The sequence below is a fragment of the Pristis pectinata genome, chromosome 14, assembly GCF_009764475.1.
Source record: "Pristis pectinata isolate sPriPec2 chromosome 14, sPriPec2.1.pri, whole genome shotgun sequence".
NCBI classification, from domain to species: Eukaryota; Metazoa; Chordata; class Chondrichthyes; order Rhinopristiformes; family Pristidae; genus Pristis; species Pristis pectinata.
In genome coordinates this window covers 1,022,017-1,040,125 of record NC_067418.1, presented here as the reverse complement: position 1 = coordinate 1,040,125, position 18,109 = coordinate 1,022,017, and the positions used below count along the sequence as shown (strand labels likewise).

At 52.8% G+C, this 18,109-nt stretch overlaps 2 protein-coding genes across 8 annotated transcripts in view; one reads left to right on the top strand and one right to left on the bottom strand.

Moving 5' to 3' along the window:
* The window catches only part of LOC127577817 (lamin-A-like), a 53,251-nt gene extending 50,681 nt beyond the window's left edge, over nt 1-2,570 (bottom strand). The window contains exon 1 of one of the 5 annotated variants that reach the window (XM_052029396.1): nt 2,473-2,570. The gene's annotated coding sequence lies outside the window, so the exon portion shown is untranslated. The remainder of the gene's footprint in view (nt 1-2,472) is intronic. The other 4 variants (XM_052029399.1, XM_052029400.1, XM_052029397.1 and 1 more) reach the window with 4 other exon arrangements.
* Nucleotides 2,571-12,528: 9,958 nt separating this feature from the next.
* Nucleotides 12,529-18,109, top strand: part of rassf7a (Ras association domain family member 7a) — a 28,281-nt gene continuing 22,700 nt past the window's right edge. For all 3 annotated transcript variants that reach the window (XR_007957437.1, XM_052029359.1, XM_052029357.1), the window contains exon 1: nt 12,529-12,653. The gene's annotated coding sequence lies outside the window, so the exon portion shown is untranslated. The remainder of the gene's footprint in view (nt 12,654-18,109) is intronic.

Below are 18,109 nucleotides of genomic sequence, written 5' to 3'. Positions count from 1 at the left end.
CGCTGCGTGCCCACCCCTGCATGCCCACCCTCACATGCCCACCCCTGCATCCAGTGAAGCAGTGCTCACACCCTCTGCAACTAGACATCCATAGAGTCCACAGCAGAGACCCTTCGGCCCATCATGTCATTGTTCGCCCCCCCACACTAATCCCGTCCCAGTACTTGGTCTGCACCTTCTCTGCCCTGGTGATTCCACTGCTCATCCAGATACCTCTTTGATGTTGTGGGAGTCTCTCCCTCCACCCCACCCACCCCCTCAGGCAGTGCGTTCCAGATTCCAACCCCCTTCTGGGGGAAAAATTCCCCCTCATCCCCTCTAAACCTCTTCCTCCACATCTTAAACACATGCCCTCTGGTTATAGAGCCCTCCGCCTGGGGGAACAGTTCTTCACTATCTTCCCTGTCTATCCCCGCCACCCCCCCCCCCATCATTTTGTACACCTTGTCTACCTCAGTGTACCTCAGTGCACTGTGTAGTGAATTGACCTGTACGAATGGTTTTACTGGACCTCGGTACAAGTGACAATAATAAACCAGTTCCAATTCCATCTCTATCAGGAACCCCTCAGCCCCTCCGCTCCAGGGAGACCAGACCCAGCCTCGTAACTGAACAGCTCCATCCCAGGCAGCCTCCCGGTGAAGTGTCCCTGCACTGTCTCCTCCTTCCTGGAGTGCGGTGCCACAACTGTACGTACTACTCCAGCTGCAGCCCGACCAGTGTTTTATCTTACTGCGACCGGCTGTAATCTCTGTGGAGCTGCCACAGAGACCTGTGTGGATGGTGTTTCCCTGCAGTTAGAACACAGAACAGAACAGTACAGCACAGGAACAGGCCCTTCAGCCCATAATGTCTGTGCCAAACACGATGCCGAATTAAACTAAATCTCTTCAGCCTGCAGACGGTCCCTCTCCCTCCATTCCCTGCACATCCCTGTGTCTGTCTAACAGCCTCTTAAACCCCACTATGGTACCTGCCTCCACCCCCACCCCTGGCAGCCCGTTCCAGGCACCCACCACTCCCTGTGTGTGAAAACCCTGCCTTGTCAGAGAGTTGGTCAGATGGGGCAGGACCCAGCTCATCACCGGTCATCACTTTACTATCGGTGTGATGGAGCCTCACACCTCTCCCCACATGTCCACTGGTCAGACAGCTCTCTGTCCACTGTCGGTCAGTGCTCTGTGGCACTCTCCTGTCTACATCTTGCATTGTGTGTTACCGTTGAGGTTATTGTGTAATTTAAAACCCAGATAATGTGAGGTTCTGTCTTTCCTGGGATTTTGACAGGACGTTTGTCATGTTTGCACCATGTGAATCCATTCCAAGGACGGGAGTTGTAACCAGTGAGTAATGAGGGCCTGTCTCACATTGTCTCACAGCCCCTGCCAGAAGCAGGAGCTACTGCATTTATATAGCACCTGGGCAGAGTCATAGATTCACACAGCACAGAAACAGGCCCTTTGGCCCACTGAGTCCGTGCTGACCAATCCCATTGTATTCTCCCCTTGAACATAGAATTAACACAAGGGGAGTGTGGGGGGTGGAGTCATTGGTAGGGAGGTGAGGCTGGGAGGTTTAGGGGAGGGAGAGGGGGTAGGAAAGGGTGGAGGAGGGATTGGGGGATGGGGAGGGGTTGGGGATGGGAGGGTAAGGGTGGGGAATGGGAGGGGAAGGGGTTGGGGGTGGGAGGAGGAGGGGAGGGTGAGGATTGGGGTGGGAGGGGGAGGGGGGGATGGGATGGGGAGGGGTTGGGGGGTGGGAGGGGGAGGGGTTGAGGGTGGGAGGGGGTGGCGTTGGGGGTGGGAGAGGGGTTGGGGGATGGGAGGGGCAGGGGTTGGGGGTGGGAGGGGGAGGGGTTGCGGGGTGGGAGGGGGAGGGTTGGGGGTGGGAGAGGGGAGGGGTTGGGGGTGGGAGGGGGAGTGTTGGGTTCCCACAGAGCTCCCCCCTCGCTGAAACCCCCTCACTCTCCACACCCGCACTCCGAGACCTGCTGTCTGATCTGGTTTCCATGGTTCCCATCCACCCCCTCCTGTGCCTTTGTCACTCGACTCCCTGCATAATTCTGTCTCTTTTAATTAATGTTAAAAGAACAAAACTGTGCTGCGTTGAAATGGAGGGTCTGCCTGCCCCTCCCACCTGCGGCTGGTTCTCAGACCCAGCACCGAGCCCCACTCAAGAGTTTCCACAATTCATCCTCGCTTCCCTTTCACATATGTGTTCCTTTCACATTACAAAGGCATTGTTGTGGTGTCACAGGGCAGAGCAGGGCACAGGCAGTCATCCCTCGGTGGGGGAGGTGCACACTCCGGGCTTTTAACTCTCCCAGAGTTCGTCACCTCTCTCTCCCCAAACCTCTCCAGCCTCACTGTCTGCTTCATTCCCGAGAATGAATGGTCCCTTCTCACTGCTCATAGCCGAACAGTATCGTCAGGGACACCTGCCACCCGGGCCATTCCCTGTTCCCTCTCCTACCTCCGGGAGAAGATACAGAAGCTGGAAAACCCAGACATCCAGACTCAGGAACAGCTTCTTTCCCACTGCCGTCAGACTCCTGAACCACTGTGCTCGACAGTGGACTTTGGTTTTTGTCCTAATTATGCTCACAGTCTACCGTGTCATGGCCTTGCACCTTACTGTCTGCCTGCACTGCACTTTCTCTGTAACTGGAACTTTACTCTGCATCCTGTTGTTGTTTTCCCCTGTACTCAGTGCACCGTGTAATGAAGTGATCTGTGTGGATGGCATGCAAAACACAGTTTTTCCCTGTACCTCGGTACAAGTGACATTAATAACAACTTAATTTTGCATAATTGATGTTTTTCTTGTGAATATTGTGTACCTGGTGCCATGTGCCCATGATGCTGCTGCAGGTACTTGTGCACTTGACAATAAACTCGGCCGTGACCTCCTTCACGTCCCCCTCCCATGGGGCTGCCACCTTCTCGGACCCTTCCCTCCCTCTCTTGGTTATTCCGTTTACTGGCGCTTTAGCCTTTCTTCCTGCGCTTCCTCAGACCGCACCACGGTCTCCGCACGGTTCTGCTGTTTTGCGCTGGTCGCTGTATTGCTGTGTTTATTATTACCATGAACACTGTTTACTCTGTGAGCTTCACACCAGTGAGCAATCTCATTGCACCCCAGTGTACGACAATAAACTAATCCGAATCTGCAGCAGGTGGGCCCTACTAAATCTCATGGAACTGATTGCTTGCTGCTGTAAGGGTCAACAAGTCTGGTGTGGGTAGGGAGTCACACATAGTCGCAGAGAGGTGGGGAGTCACAGACCACCCAGAGCAGGAACAGACGGGGCATTGATAGTGTGTTGGTCGCACAGTATTTGGAGCTTTTGACATCGGTCTTGTCAAGTCAAGTGGAGTTTATTGTCAGACGCACAAGTCCGTGTGTGCACGGGTGCAATGAAAAACTTACGTGCAGCAGCCTCACAGGCACAGAGCATCAGATCAGCAGCGTTCACAGGAAAAGCATAAACATAAATTATACACAATCGTTACAAGAAAGAGCACATAAGAACAAAGAAACAAGGTACAACTAGGGGTTTGACGGGCCACCTCGGGGGTATTTCGGAGCCACCACGTAGGTGGATCTGGAGTCACGAAGAGTCCGGACCAGCAGAGGACGGCGGATTTCCTCTGCTGAAGGAGTTAGTGAACCTGGCAGCTTTTCCCGACAATCTGTAGACCTTGTGCTCAGGCCCCTCGGCCCACAACGTCTGTGCCAACCATCATGACAAATTAAACTAATTCCATTTGCCTGCATATTCATGCATTTATCCAAAAGCATCTTAAACATCAGTATGCTACCTGGTTCCACACACATACACACGCACGCACACACACACGCACGCACGCACACACGCACGCACACACACACGCACGCACACACACACACACGCACGCACACACACACGCACGCATGCGCGCGCACACACACACACACGCGCACACACACGCACGCACACACGCACGCACGCACACACGCACACACGCACACGCACACGCACACACACGCGCACACACGCGCACACACGCACGCGCGCACACACACGCATGCACACACACACGCACGCACACACACACGCACACACGCGTGCACACGCACACACACGCGCGCACACACACACGCACGCACACGCACACACACACATGCACACACACACGCACACACACACGCACGCACGCACGCACACACGCAAAGTATTGTTAAGGAACTGCTGTTGGGTTTCGGGGTGTGTAGGTATGTTCTGGGTGGAGCTGCAGGCAGCCGGTTGGTGTTGGTTTATTCTCGTTGCACACTGTGGGGTGGATTTTCCTCCTTCCCTGCTGATTTCACCAATCTCTAGTTGGCGAGATATTTAATTAGTTCCTTCACAGTTTGCAGGAGGTGGTGGGTTGGGAATCACGGTGCTGTGAGGTAAACCTCGAAGAGTAAAGAGAAATTTGCGGAACCGAGATGGGTGCTCATGAAGTACCAGCAGAAAGTGCCAGAAACACTCAGCAGGTCAGACAGGGTCTGTGGAGAGAGAACCAGGGTTAACATTCCAGAGATCCTTCTTCAGAACCAAGAGTCCTCAACCTAGAACATTAATCCGGTTCCTCTCCACACAGACGCTGACTGACCTGCTGTTTCGATCTCAGGTTTCCAGCATCTGCAGTTCTTTGATTTCCAGTTCTGATGCAGGTTTCGACCCGAAACGTCGACCATCCCTCTCCCCCCACAGACGCTGCTTGACCCATTGTTCCTCCAGCAGATATTATTGCTCCAGATTCCAGTGACTGTAGCCTCTGGCCTCTGCAAGTTTTCGATGGTCAGATCTTTCTGTCTCCTGTGTCTTTGGGTTCCAAGTGACCGGTTCCCAACATTCTGACCACACACAGCCTAACGAGTGAAACAATCCCCTCACCTGGGCGCCCAGGACAAACCAGCTGCTCGATAGTCCCCCGTCCAGCCCCCTGAACACTCCCTCACTCCACCACCAGCTGCAGTGTGGACCACCTACAGAATGCACCGCAGTTACTGACCCAGGCTACTCCGACAGCACCTCCCAAACCCCCACCTCCACCACTCCGGACAAGGGCTGCACCACCACCTGCAGCTTCCACCAGGAAAGCTCTTCAAGAAGTAGAAGGAGGCCATTCAGCCAATTGACTCTGTGCCAGCCCTGTGGGCGATCTCGCCAATTTGTCTGACTCCCTGCTCTCCCCCCAACACCCAGTAACCCTTCTCTCTTCCATTGTTTCTCCAGCTTCCCGTGGGAAGCCCCTGCTCCCCTGGATACAGCAACACAGCAGGAAGCACGGATCGGGAGCTGTGCCTGTTCCTGAATGCCCTGTCCCTGGGAAGCAGCAGGTTTCCAGAATGGACCACTGGGTATAGAGGCTCCAATGCACAGGATCGCAAGAGGCTGCAGAGGGTTGTAGACAGCCAGCTCCATCATGGGCACAACCCTCCCCACCATCGAGGACATCTTCAAGAAGCGGTGCCTCAAGAAGGCGGCATCCATCACTAAGGACCCTCACCACCCGGGACATGCCCTCTTCTCATTACTACCATCAGGGAGGAGGTACAGGAGCCTGAAGACCCACACTCAATGATTCAGGAACAGCTTCTTCCCCTCCGCCATCAGATTTCTGAACGGTCCGTGAACACTACATCGTTATTCCTTTACTTTGCACTCATTATTTATTTTGTAATTTATAGTGATTCCATGTCCTGCACCGTACGCCTGCCACAAAACAACACATTTCACTTCACAAGTCAGTGATAATAAACCTGATTCTGATTCAATTAGTTGTCCCCTTCCTCCTCACAGCCCCGGGATGGATCATTGCTTAATGTCCCAACACCATCTGCCATCAACTGATTTTATGGGGCTTTGAGGAGGGGTAGAAGCTGAGGCTTCCAATGTATTTATGGCAGAGGTGGGTCAATTCTTGACACGGGGGGTGAAAGATTGCCAGGGGTAGTGGGACTGAGCAGTCAGATCGGCCGTGATCTCATTGAACGAGGGACCAGACTCGAGGGGCTGTGACCTCCTCCTGGCCCTGTTGGTGTGTAGGGCACGGTCCGGTGGACGGTGGGGGGGGGGGGGGGGGTAACATAAGCAGGATGAGGCCATTCAGCCCTTAGTGAGGTCTTCACCTAGCAGGGGTGGACCTTTGAAATCCTCGACCTGAGAGGAGTGGGGAGGCCATCATTTTGTTCATTCTATACAGAAGGACCTGGATCACGAGGACATGGAGGGAGATGGAGTTAGTGCAGGGAAGTGGCACTGATGCAGAACTGATGTCGAACTGATGTCAGCCCTGATCTACTGAATGGCAGAACAGGATTGAGGGGCCGAATGGCTGGCTCCTACTCCTTGTGGTCTTGTAGCTGATCCAATCCGAGCCTCTCCTCAGCCTCCAACTCCTCCAGTTTGTCTGTCAGCCTTCACTTTGAACACATTCCCTGACTCAGCCTCACCCACCCACCCACCCCCACACCCCATCCTCCGCTCTCAGGGGCAGGTGATTTCACTGCCCTGCAGCTTACAGACCCTGCCCCAGGACAGCAAACGGACCCATAGAGAGTCATAGATCGTACTGAACAGAAGCAGGCCCTTCAGCCCAACTCGTCCGTGCCGACCAACGTGTCTTCCTGAGCTAGTCCCACTTCCCCGTGATTGGCCCAAATCCCTCTAAACCTTTCATATCCACATATCTGTCTGAATACCTTTTAAGTGTTGTAACTGTACCCGCCTCTACCTCTGGCAGCTCGTTCCACACACCCACCACCCTCTGAGTGAAAAACCTGCCCCTTGGGTCCCATTTAAATTTTCTCACCTTAAACCCTCTGGTTTTAGACTCCCCGACCCTGGGGAAAAGACTGTAACCGTCCACATTATCTACGGCCCTCATGACGTTATAAACCTCGATAAAGTCACCCCTCAGCCTCCTACGCTCCAGCAGTCCCAGCCTACCCAGTCTCCTTGTAACTCAAACCCTCCAGTCCTGGCAGCATCCTCGTGGATCTTTTCTGCGCCCTCGGTATTAATCACACCCTTCCTGTAGTGAGGTGACCAGAACTGCACACAGTACTCCAAGTGTGGTCTCACTAACATTTTATGCGTCTCTTGTACTCAGTGCCCTGACCAATGAAGGCAGGCGTGCCACATGCCTTTCTCATCACCCTATCTACCCTGAATGTTCTTTAAGAGACCCAGCACTACCTCCTTCGTTACCTCGAAATGCCCCAGCACGTTAGCGCGCTCCACACTGATCTCCCCATCCTCCACATCCTTCTCCTTGGTAAATACTGATGTAAATTACTCATTTAGGACCTCACCCACATCTTCCACCTCCAGGCACATGTTCCCTCCTTCATCCCTAAGAGGTCCTACCCTCTCCCTGGTTATCCTCTTCCTCTTGATGTATAGAATGCTTTAGGATTCTCTTTAATCCTACTTGCCAAGGATTTTTCATGGTCCCTCCTGGCTCTTCTAGTTCCCCTCGAGTTCTTTTCTGGCTTCTTTCTAATCCTCAAGGGCTCAGTTTGATTTTAGCTTCTTAAACCTTACATACTTTCCTTTTTCTTCTTGACTAAATTCACCACCTCTCTCGACATCCAAGGTTCCCTTCCCCTGCCATCCTTGTCCTACCTTCTTACTGGAACATCCCTGTCCTGTCCTGTACTCTGTGCAGTTGGTCTTTAAACACCCTCCACAGGTCAGATGTGGACTTGCCCAAAAACAGCTGTTCCCAATTAACTCTCCCCAGTTCCTGCCTAATGCTCCCATAATTTGCCCTGCTCCAATTTAATACTCTCCCACAAGGTCCATACTTATTCTTATCTATAGCTACCTTAAGGAGTTGTGGTCACTGTGCCCTGACTGTTCTCCCACTGAAAGGTCGGTCACCCGGCCAGGCTCGTTACCCAACACCAGGTTCAGCACAGCCCCTCCTCTTGTTGGACTATCGATATATTGATTTCAGAAACCCTCCTGGATGCACCTAACAAATTCTGCCCCGACTAAACCTCTTGCACTAAGGAGGTCCCAGTTTATATTGGGGAAGTTGAAGTCCCCCACACCAACAACCCCATTAGTTTTATACCTTTCCCTAATCTGCCTGCATATCTGTTCCTCAATGTCCTGGTGGCTATCGGGGGGTCTGTAGTATAATCCCATCAGAGTGAGTGCACCTTTCTTATTTTTGAGTTCTACCCATATAGACTCTGTGGACAAGCCCACTATGTCCCCTCTGAGTGCAGCTGTGATATTGTCCCTGATTAGCAGAGCAACTCCCCCCCCCCACCCCCCCAATCTTTTCTAAACCGTCGAAACCCTGGAGCATTAAGCACCCATTCCTGTCCCTCTCTCAGCCAAGTCTCTGTAATGGCCACAACATCACAGTTCCCTGTACTGATCCATGCTCTAAGTTCATCACTCATCTAAGTTCATAATACCCCAGCATTCAAATACACCCACTTCAAAGTGCCCGTCCCATCGTGTCTGTTACTTTGCTCCTGCCTGTGTTTACTGGCCCTGACATCTACCTCCCACTCAATCCCTCCACTTTCTGACCCGGTGCTCTGGTTCCCATCCCCCTGCCAAACTAGTTTAAACCCTCCCGAGTAGCACTAGTGAACATCCTGGCCAGTTAGGTCCTGTGGAATCCAGGGAGAACTAGTTAGACGGATTCAACATTGGCTCAGAGGTGGGAAGCAGAGGTTGGTGGTTGAAGGTTGTTTCTCGGACTGGAGGCCAGTGACCAGTGGTGCGCCGCAGGGGTCTGTGTTCGTGTTATTCATTATTTATATCAATGGTTTGGATACGAATGCCCAAGGCCTGATCAGTAAGTCTGTGAATGACGCAAAATTAGGAGGTGTTGATGATGAAGAAGGTCATCATAGATACAGGGGGATCTTGATCAGTCAGCGAAGTGGGCTGAGGAGTAGTTTTCAATATAGATAAGTGTGAGATGATGCATTTGGAAAGTCAAACCAGCGTAGGACTTCTACTGTGAAGATATGATATGATACAATATCTTTATGTCACATGTACATCGAAACACACGGTGAAATGCACCATTTGTGTAGAGTGTTCTGGGGGTAACCCACAAGTGTCGCCACGCTTCCGACACCAACATAGCATGCCCACAGCTTCCTAACCCGTATGTCTTTGGAATGTGGGAGGAAACCGGAGCACCCGGAGGAAACCCACGTAGACACAGGGAGAAGGCACAAACTCCTTATAGACAGCGGCCGGAATTGAACCCCGGTCGCTGGTGCTGTGAAGCGTTACACTAACCGCTACACTACCGCACCTGCCCTCAATGGTGGGGCACTAGGGAATGTAATGGAACAGAGGGACCTAGGAGTTCAAGTGCATAGTTCGTTGAAAGCGGCATCACAGGTAGACAGGGTGGTGAAGGTATTTGGCACGCTGGCCTTCATCAGTCAGGGCACTGAGTACAGGAGTTGGGACATTATGTTGCAGTTGTATAAGTCGTTGGTGAGGCTGCACTTGGAGCACTGTGCACAGTTTTGGTCACCCTGTTACGGGAAAGATGTGGTTAAGCTGGAAAGAGTGCAGAGAAGATTTACGAGGATGTTGCCAGGACTCGAGGGCCTGAGTTACAGGGAGACATTGGGCAGGCTGGGTCTTTATTCCTTGGAACGTAGGAGAATGAGGGGCCACCTTAAAGAAATGTTTAACATTATGAGAGGCATAGATAAGGTGGACGGTAACAGTCTGTTCCCCATGGTAGGGGAGTCCAAAACTATGGGGCACAGGTTTAGGGTGAGAGGGGAAAGATTTAAAAGGGACCTGAGGGGCAACTTTTTCACGCAGAGGGTGGTGAGTGTGTGGAACGAGCTGCCAGAGGAAGTGGGTGAGGCAGGAACAACAGGATCATTTAAGCAGCACTTGGATAGGTACATGGAGGGGCGGGGCTTGGAGGGATATGGGCCGAACGCAGGAAATTGGGACTAGCTGGGTGATCACCGTGGTCGGCATGGACTGGTAGGGCTGAAGGGCCTGAATCCGTGCTGTATTGCTCTAGGACTAAGTTACGTAGGGCTTGACTGGGGGATTCTGATTGTGGGAGGTCAAAGGCCGAGAGATGTGGTTGGAGTGGGTGGCACTGGAGCCCAGGGTCACTGCCTGCATTGAACACAGGAGGTGCCCGTGCTCCCCAGTCTGTGTGGTGTCTCCGCGGCGTCACCTCAGGGCCTGCATCTCTGCGGGGGAGCCCAGTATGGAAGGCTGAGCCTGGAACAACTGGAGTTTAGGGGAATCCCACCTCCCAGCCCTCAGCCTGTGAGTCCACACACCCCGTCTCATCCAGGTACCAAGGGCTTCTGCCTCACACCACCCCCCCCCCTCCCAGCACCACTCCAGTGGTCCAACAGCCTGCACTCATCGTTTGCTTCAAGGTCCCGGGACACATCTCATTTGGGCCCGGTAACTTATCCTCTCACTGGACCCCTCTGCACGATGTAGTCTGTCCCCTGCAACGCCTGCTCTTTGGTGAAGGTGGATGCCAATCGATTCCGAACACCACGTTTGCCACCTCCACACTGGCTGCCATTTCGGTTCCCAAAATGCCCCCTCCTTGCTTCCTGACCCTCTTCCCCTTCATGAGTTGGCGGAACTCCTCGACTTTCCCTGCCCACGTTTCCCCAGCACCTTCCTCACTGATCTCACCCTGGCTCTGTGTCCTGCTGGGCTGATGATAAGACAAGATTTCTTCATTAGTCACATGTACGTCAAAACACACAGTGAAATGCATCTTTTGCGTAGAGTGTTCTGGGGGCAGCCCGCAAGTGTCGCCACACTTCTGGCGCCAACATAGCATACCCACAACTTCCTAACCTGTACGTCTTTGGAATGTGGGAGGAAACCGGAGCACCCGGAGGAAACCCACGCAGACACGGGGAGAACATACAAACTCCTTACAGACAGCGGCCGGAATTGAACCTGGGTTGCTGGCGCTGTAATAGCGTTATACTGACCGCTACACTACCATGCCTGCCCAGTTTTGGCCGGGAGAGACTGCAGCCTCCCACACAGGAGAACACAATGCAGCTGGAACAGCAGCTGGCTCATGGTTTCCAGGGCACAGCTCACACTGAGCGACTGTTATGCCCTGGGGATGAATTATCTTTTAAAGTCGGAAATGTTTATTCGGACTTTATGACCTTTGTGCTGTCAGCTATCAGAGCTGTCACTGTACAGTGTATAACTGTAACCGGGACAGTGGCTGTTGGCAATCCTCCCACCAACTCACTCACCAACAATCCTCAGCCACAGGGTAGGGGCAGCTTTATTCCCCAGTAGTTTACCATGGGACCTGCCCAGACCTTGCATACAGCCAGAACTTCTCATGTTTAATAAACCTCCAGGTATTAGCTGGGGAAGTGGAGCCGGGGCTGGGCAGGGCAGGGTGTGAGCTCCTCCAGCCCTGCAGCCTGTAATGTTCTCTTGCATAAAGTCATATACGCACAGACACTTACATCCACAGTGTGACCCTCCCTCAGTACCACCCCTCCCACAGTGTGACCCTCCCTCAGTACCACCCCTCCCACAGTGTGACCCTCCCTCAGTGGAGGGCCTTCTTTCCAGAACTTTCTGACGGAGGCTGAGTGTTGCCTCTGGTGGGTGTGAATGGGGTAATGTGAGGGAGCTGGCAGGGACCACCTGGTCCGAGTTGCCTGTGGGATCGATATGAGGCTGTGTGGACCTAAACAGGAATCCCGGGGTTCCCCTCGGTTACCAGGACTGTTCCTGGTGCCGGCTCATTCCGTGACTCACAACATTGACGCGAGCTGAGCTGCAGCCTCACCCAGGAAGTGTGGTACTGCTTCCTGACTGGCTCACAGCCACCTGTACTGTCTATACTTGTAGTACCTGTACTGTACTGTCTGTACCTGTAGCTGTCCTGCCCATATCACCACGTACTACCTGTACCATCTGTACCTGTACCACCTGTACCCAGTTACTTGTACCACCTGTATCCAGTTACCTGTACCAGCTGTACCCAGTTACCTATAACAGCTGTACCCAGTTACCTATAACAGCTGTACCTGTACCACCTGTACCCAGTTACTTGTACCACCTGTATCCAGTTACCTGTACCACCTGTACCCAGTTACCTATAACAGCTGTACTTGTACCACCTGTATCCAGTTACCTGTACCACCTGTACCTGTATTAGCTGTACCCTTTGCCTATATCACTTGTACCCAGTTACCTGTACCTCTACCACCTGTATCCCAACCACCTGTACCCAGTTACCTGTACCACCTGTACCCCATTTCCTGTACCTGTACCCGGTTACCTGTACCTGTGCCGTGGCCCCACCTGTAGCGGTGACGTCGCCCGTTGCCCGGTGCCCGCCCCCCGGGGGCAGTGTTCCGGCTCCGGCTCCGCCCACACCTGGTCCGGGCGCGGTCGCTGGGAGCCGGAGGATCGCGGGCGGAGGGAGCGGCGGGACCGGGAGCCGGGAGCGAGCACCGAGCGCGTCTCCGCCGGGACCGGGAGCCGGGAGCGAGCACCGAGCGCGTCTCCGCCGGGACCGGGAGCCGGGAGCGAGCACCGATCACCGCCGGGAGCGGGGAGCAGGAGCCGGGACCGGGAGCGGCGCCGAGTCACGGTGAGTGTCCGGGCCCCGGGGACCGGCACCGACCGGCCGCCCTCCGGGGAAACTTTGTCCCGGCCGAAAACTCCGGCCCGGGTCCGGAGCCCGGGCTCCCCCTGCGGCCGGTCCCGGGGGACGGGGGGGGGGGACCGGGATCCGCCGATAGACTGAAGGAAGCGAAGGGTCACGGAAACACGGCGGGGGGGGGAGGAGGAGGAGGAGGCGGGGGGGTGGGGTGGGGAGGAGGAGGGGGGGTGGGGTGGGGAGGAGGAGGAGGAGGAGGGGGGGGTGGGGCGAGGAGGAGGAGGAGGAGGAGGGGGGGTGAGCGGGGTGGTGAGGACGAGGGGGGGTGAGGAGGAGGAGGAGGAGGGGGGGTGAGGAGGAGGAGGAGGAGGGGGGGTGGGGTGGAGGAGGAGGAGGAGGAGGAGGAGGAGGGGGAGGGGCTGGGGGTGGTGAGGAGGAGGGTGGGGTAGGCAGGGGAGGGGGGCTGGGGGTGTTGGGGACGGTGGGGTGGGGAGGGGTGTTGGGGGGCTGGGTGTCAGGGGAGGGGCTGGGTGTTGGGGGGTGTGGGGGTGCTCCTGATACATGGGGACAGGGGTGCTTGGGGGGGGAGGCTGGGTGTGGGGTGTGGGGTGTGGGGGTGGTGAGAGGAAGGTGCTCCGGATGCATGGGGACAGGTCCAGCTGACTGTGCGGGGAAGCTCGGGGTGGAGACCGTGCCTGTCACTGAGCCCAGGGTCAGCGCAGGGAATGTCCCGGCTTACCCCGAGCATGGGGAAGGCACACAAACAGGCCCTTCGGCCCGATTCCTCCATCCCAACCGAGGCGCCTTCCTGAGCCAGTCTCATGCCCGCGGTTGGCCCATGTCCCTCTCAATCTTTCCTGTCCATCTACCCGTCCGAGTGTCGGTTAAGTGCTGTAATTGTACCCGCCTCCAGCACTGACAGCTCGTTCCACACACCCACCATCCTCTGGGTGAAAACGTCGCCCCTCGGGTCCCCTTTAAATCTTTTCCCTCTACCTTAAATCTGTGTCCTTTAGTTTTAGACTCCCCTACCCCAGGAAAAGGACTGTGATCATGTACCGTATCTGTGCCCCTCGTGATTTTATAAACCTCCATAAGGTCCCCCCTCCACTCCAGGGGAAGTCGATGGGGCCGGACGGGATATATCCAAGGTTATTACGGGAAGTGAGGGAAGAGATTGCTGTGCCTTTGGTGATGATTTTTGCATCCTCACTGGCCACAGGAGTAGTGCCAGATGATTGGCAAATGTTGTTCCTTTGTTCAAGAAAGGGAGTAGAGATAACCCTGGGAATTACAGACCAGTGAGTCTTACTTCAGTGGTGGGCAAATTACTGGAGAAGATTCTTAGCGACAGTATTTGTGTTTCGATGTACATGTGACTAATAAAGGTATCTTATCATCTGGAGAAGCATAGTCTGATTAGGGACAGTCAGCATGGCTTTGTGAGGGGCAGGTTGTGCCCCACGAGCCTGATTGAATTCTTTGAGGATGTGACAAAGCACATTGATGAAGGTAGAGCAGTGGATGTGGTGTACGTGGATTTTAGTAAGGTGTTTGATAAGGTTCCTCATGGAAAGCTTACTCAGAAAGTCAGGAGGCATGGGATCCAGGGAAACTTGGCTGAGTGGATTCAGAATTTGTTCGCCCATAGAAGACAGAAGGTGGTGGTAGATGGAGCGTATTCTGCCTGGAGGTTGGGTGACCAGTGGCGCTCATCAGGGATCTGTTCTGGGGCCCCTGCTTTTAGTGATTTTTATAAATGACTTGGATGAGGATGTGGAAGGGTGGGTTAGTAAGTTTGCTGACGATACAGAGGTTGGTGGTGTTGTGGATAGTGTAGAAAGTTGCTGTAGATTACAACAGGATATTGATAGGATGCAGAGCTGGGCTGAGAAGTGGCAGATGGAGTTCAGCCTGGAAAAGTGTGAAGTGATACACTTGGGGAGATCAAATTTGAAGGCAGAATACAAGGTTAATGGCAGGACTCTCATCAGTGAGGAGGAACAGAGGGATCTTGGGGTTCACGTCCATTGCTGCACAGGTCAATTGGGTTGTTAAGAAGGCGTATGGTGTGTTGGCCTTCATTAGTCAGGGTATTGAGTTCAAGAGCTGTGAGGTAATGTTGCAGCTCTATAGAACTCTGGTTAGACCATACTTGGAGTATTGTGTTCAGTTCTGGTCGCCTCATCATAGGAAGGATGTGGAAACTTCAGAGAGGGTGCAGAGGAGATTTACCAGGATGTTGCCTGGATTGGAGAGCATGTCTTATGAGAATTGGTTGAGTGAGCTAGGGTTTTTCTCTTTGGAGAGGAGGATGAGAGGAGACTTGATAGAGGTGTACAAGATGATAAGAGGCATAGATCGCATGGACAGTCAGAGACTTTTTCCCAGGGCGAAAATGGCTAACACGAGGGGACATAATTTTAAGGTGATTGGAGGAAGGTATAAGGGGGATGTCAGGGGTAAGATTTTTACACAGAGAGCGGTGGGTGCATGGAACACACTGCCGGCGGAGGTTGTGGGGGCAGATACATTAGGGACATTTAAGAGACTCTTAGATAGACACATGAATGATAGAGAAATGGGGGGCTATGTGGGAGGGAAGGGCTAGATGGGTCTTAGAGCAGGATAAAATGTTGGCACAACATTGTGGGCTGAAGGGCCTGTACTGTGCTGTAGTGTTCTATGTTCTATGAAAGGTCCCAGCCTGTCCATCCTCTCTGTGCTGACCAAGGTTCTAATCTAAGCTAGCCCCATGTGGCCCATATCCCTCAAATGGGTGGGAATTATTGGAACAGAAAACACAAGTCTCCAGTGGGAATTGTGTGCCAGCAACTGCTGTAATGTGGGAGAATGAATTCAGAGGTCGGTATAAGCGGGGTGATTAATGGAAATCAACAAAAGTGCAGATGCTGGAAATCTGAAATGTGAACAGAAAATGCCATCTGTGGTGAGAGAAACCGCGCCTGTTTCAGGTCTTTGCTAGCATTTTCTGTTTGTGATTTTAACGGAGGCTTTAACATTCATAAAGTGGTTGGTTTATTATTGTCAATTGTACCGAGATACAGTGGAAAACTTATAGATCATTTCATCACACCAGTGCATTGAGGTAGTACAGGGGAAAACAATAACAGAATGCAGAATAAAGTGTTACAGTTACAGAGAAAGTGCAGTGCAGGCAGACAATAAGGTGCAAGGGCCACAATGAGGTAGATTGTGAGGTTAAGAGTTCATCTTATGGATTGGGGAATAATTAAGAACTCGTGTCTGGAAGGCAGTGAATTTGTGGAGTGTGGTTGTGATGGTTTTCTGTAACGGGATGTCCCAGAACTAATGAGGGAGTGAACCATTTTCTATTCAGTAACAAATAATGAACCGGATTTAGCCCATCAACGTGTCAGGATTTGTCAAACAGCAACTATAATATCAAGTGTTTGAAAAGGAGAAATGTGAAGCAGTCGCTAAAGTTCCAGACCCAAAGCAACAAACTGCAAATGTGGGAATTTGGTGAATTGGTTGATTATTTGTCATGTGCACCGAGGAACAGTGAAAGACTGTGTTTTGCAGGCATCCATACAGATCATTTAATTACATCAGTGCATCGAGGTAATACAAGGGAAACCAGTAACAATGCAGAATAAAGTGTCACAGCTACAGAGAAAGTACAGTGCAGGCAGACAATAAGGTGAAACAAAAACAGAACTTGCTGGAGATGTTTAGCAGGTCAGGCAGCATCTTTGGAGCAAGAAACAGAGCTAATGTTTTGGGATGGGGAAGTTTTATCACCAAACGTTTCCAATCCTAATGAAAGATCGTTGACCTGGAAAACTCACTCTGTTTTTCCTGGACACTGGGACTTGCTGAGTGTCCCTGTGTCTGCCTGTGGCCTTCGTTGACTCAGTGCTGTCCATCACAGGCTGTCCTGTGGATTGGGCAGAAGCACATGGAGTGGTGGGAGGTGTTGGAGAGAGCTCACAGTGACGCCGAGCTGGTTCCACTCCTGGAAGACAGGAGCTCCACTTGTTAGAGGAACCCTGGCGATGGTGAAGTATCAATGTCAAAGGGAAAGGCAGAGCAGACAGAAAGGCTGAAGCTCGCACAGACCCCCGTGTGTGGACCATATAAATACTGACAGCAGAGAGGGCCTGAGCAACGGAAGGGGAGTGTGGAAGGTGTTACAAAATCCGCAGTGTTTTTGTGACATTATTCAGAATGCGAATGTGGTTGGCAGTGTGCAACTATCCCCCAACGGGGACAATGACCTGGCTTTCATATGTCTACGTACAATGTGGAATGGGCCCTTTGCAGGAAGGAAGTGGTAATGTTCCCGAAATCCTGAATCGGGAACAGGGACTTGCTGACATGAACGTAATGAGGAATATAGTGGGACTGAAGTGTGATGTGTACCCGGGGGGAGCTGGTTCCCAGCGGCAGGGGTTGGAAGGAACTGGGTACAAACATTGCAGATATTGTAACTTTCAAAGTTCCATCATTCAGGAATAACTCCTTCAGACTGTAAGTTTGTACACGTGTCCTGCTGCATGGGGAAGGTGAGGCTGGCTGGGAACTGCTCAGAAATAGGTTGCCTTGTTGGAAAGTTGTGTGGAGTTTATAACTGAGGAGCTAGACCAAGCTCGTTGAATGTTTTCAACATGTGGGTAAGTGTGGGTGTGGATCAGTACAGGGCTGGTGCAGAGGAGATGACGAGCAGTGGACAGCGCTGTGTGTGGGTGTTATTTCTGTGGACATCTGGAAGGCATTTCGTTGAGTTGCCCACAGGAGGCTGTTGGTGAAGGTTGCAGCTGCTGGAGTGAACAGAGAGCGGAGGGCAACTGGGGGTCGCTGATGGGCTGCTCTCCCCCTCGCTAGTACGGCGCCTCTGGGGTTCACTGCAATTTGGAAGGTTAAGGGGTGACTGATAAAAATTGTGGAGATACGGAGAGAGTGATGGGACGGTGAGAAGGGATGGTGAGAAAGAACGTCTGTCTGCTGGTCAGGGAGTCTGGGACCAGGGGCAGAGTCTGAAAACATGCAGGAACACTCTGACACCCACACAGTTGGGGACTGTGGGTCGAGCCCCAATCCAGGGTTCAGTTCTTGGGTTCAAGGCTGAGGTCGGCAGTCTGTAAACCAAGTTTTCAGGGATTTGGGGAAAAGTGGGAGTGTGGATTGGGTGACCGATCTCAATAAATCGGGGAAGTTGTGTTGCCGCACGGAGTATTGCATTCAGTTCTGGTCGCCACGTTACAGGAAGGATGTGGGGGCTTTGGAGAGGGTGCAGAGGAGGTTCACCAGGATGCTGCCTGGATTAGAGGGCATGAGCTGTAAGGAGAGGTTGGACAAACTTGGGTTGTTTTCTCTGGAGTGGCAGAGGCTGAGGGGAGACCTGATTTTTAAAAAAAAGTTTATAAAATTATGAGAGGCACAGAAAGGATAAATGTGAAATA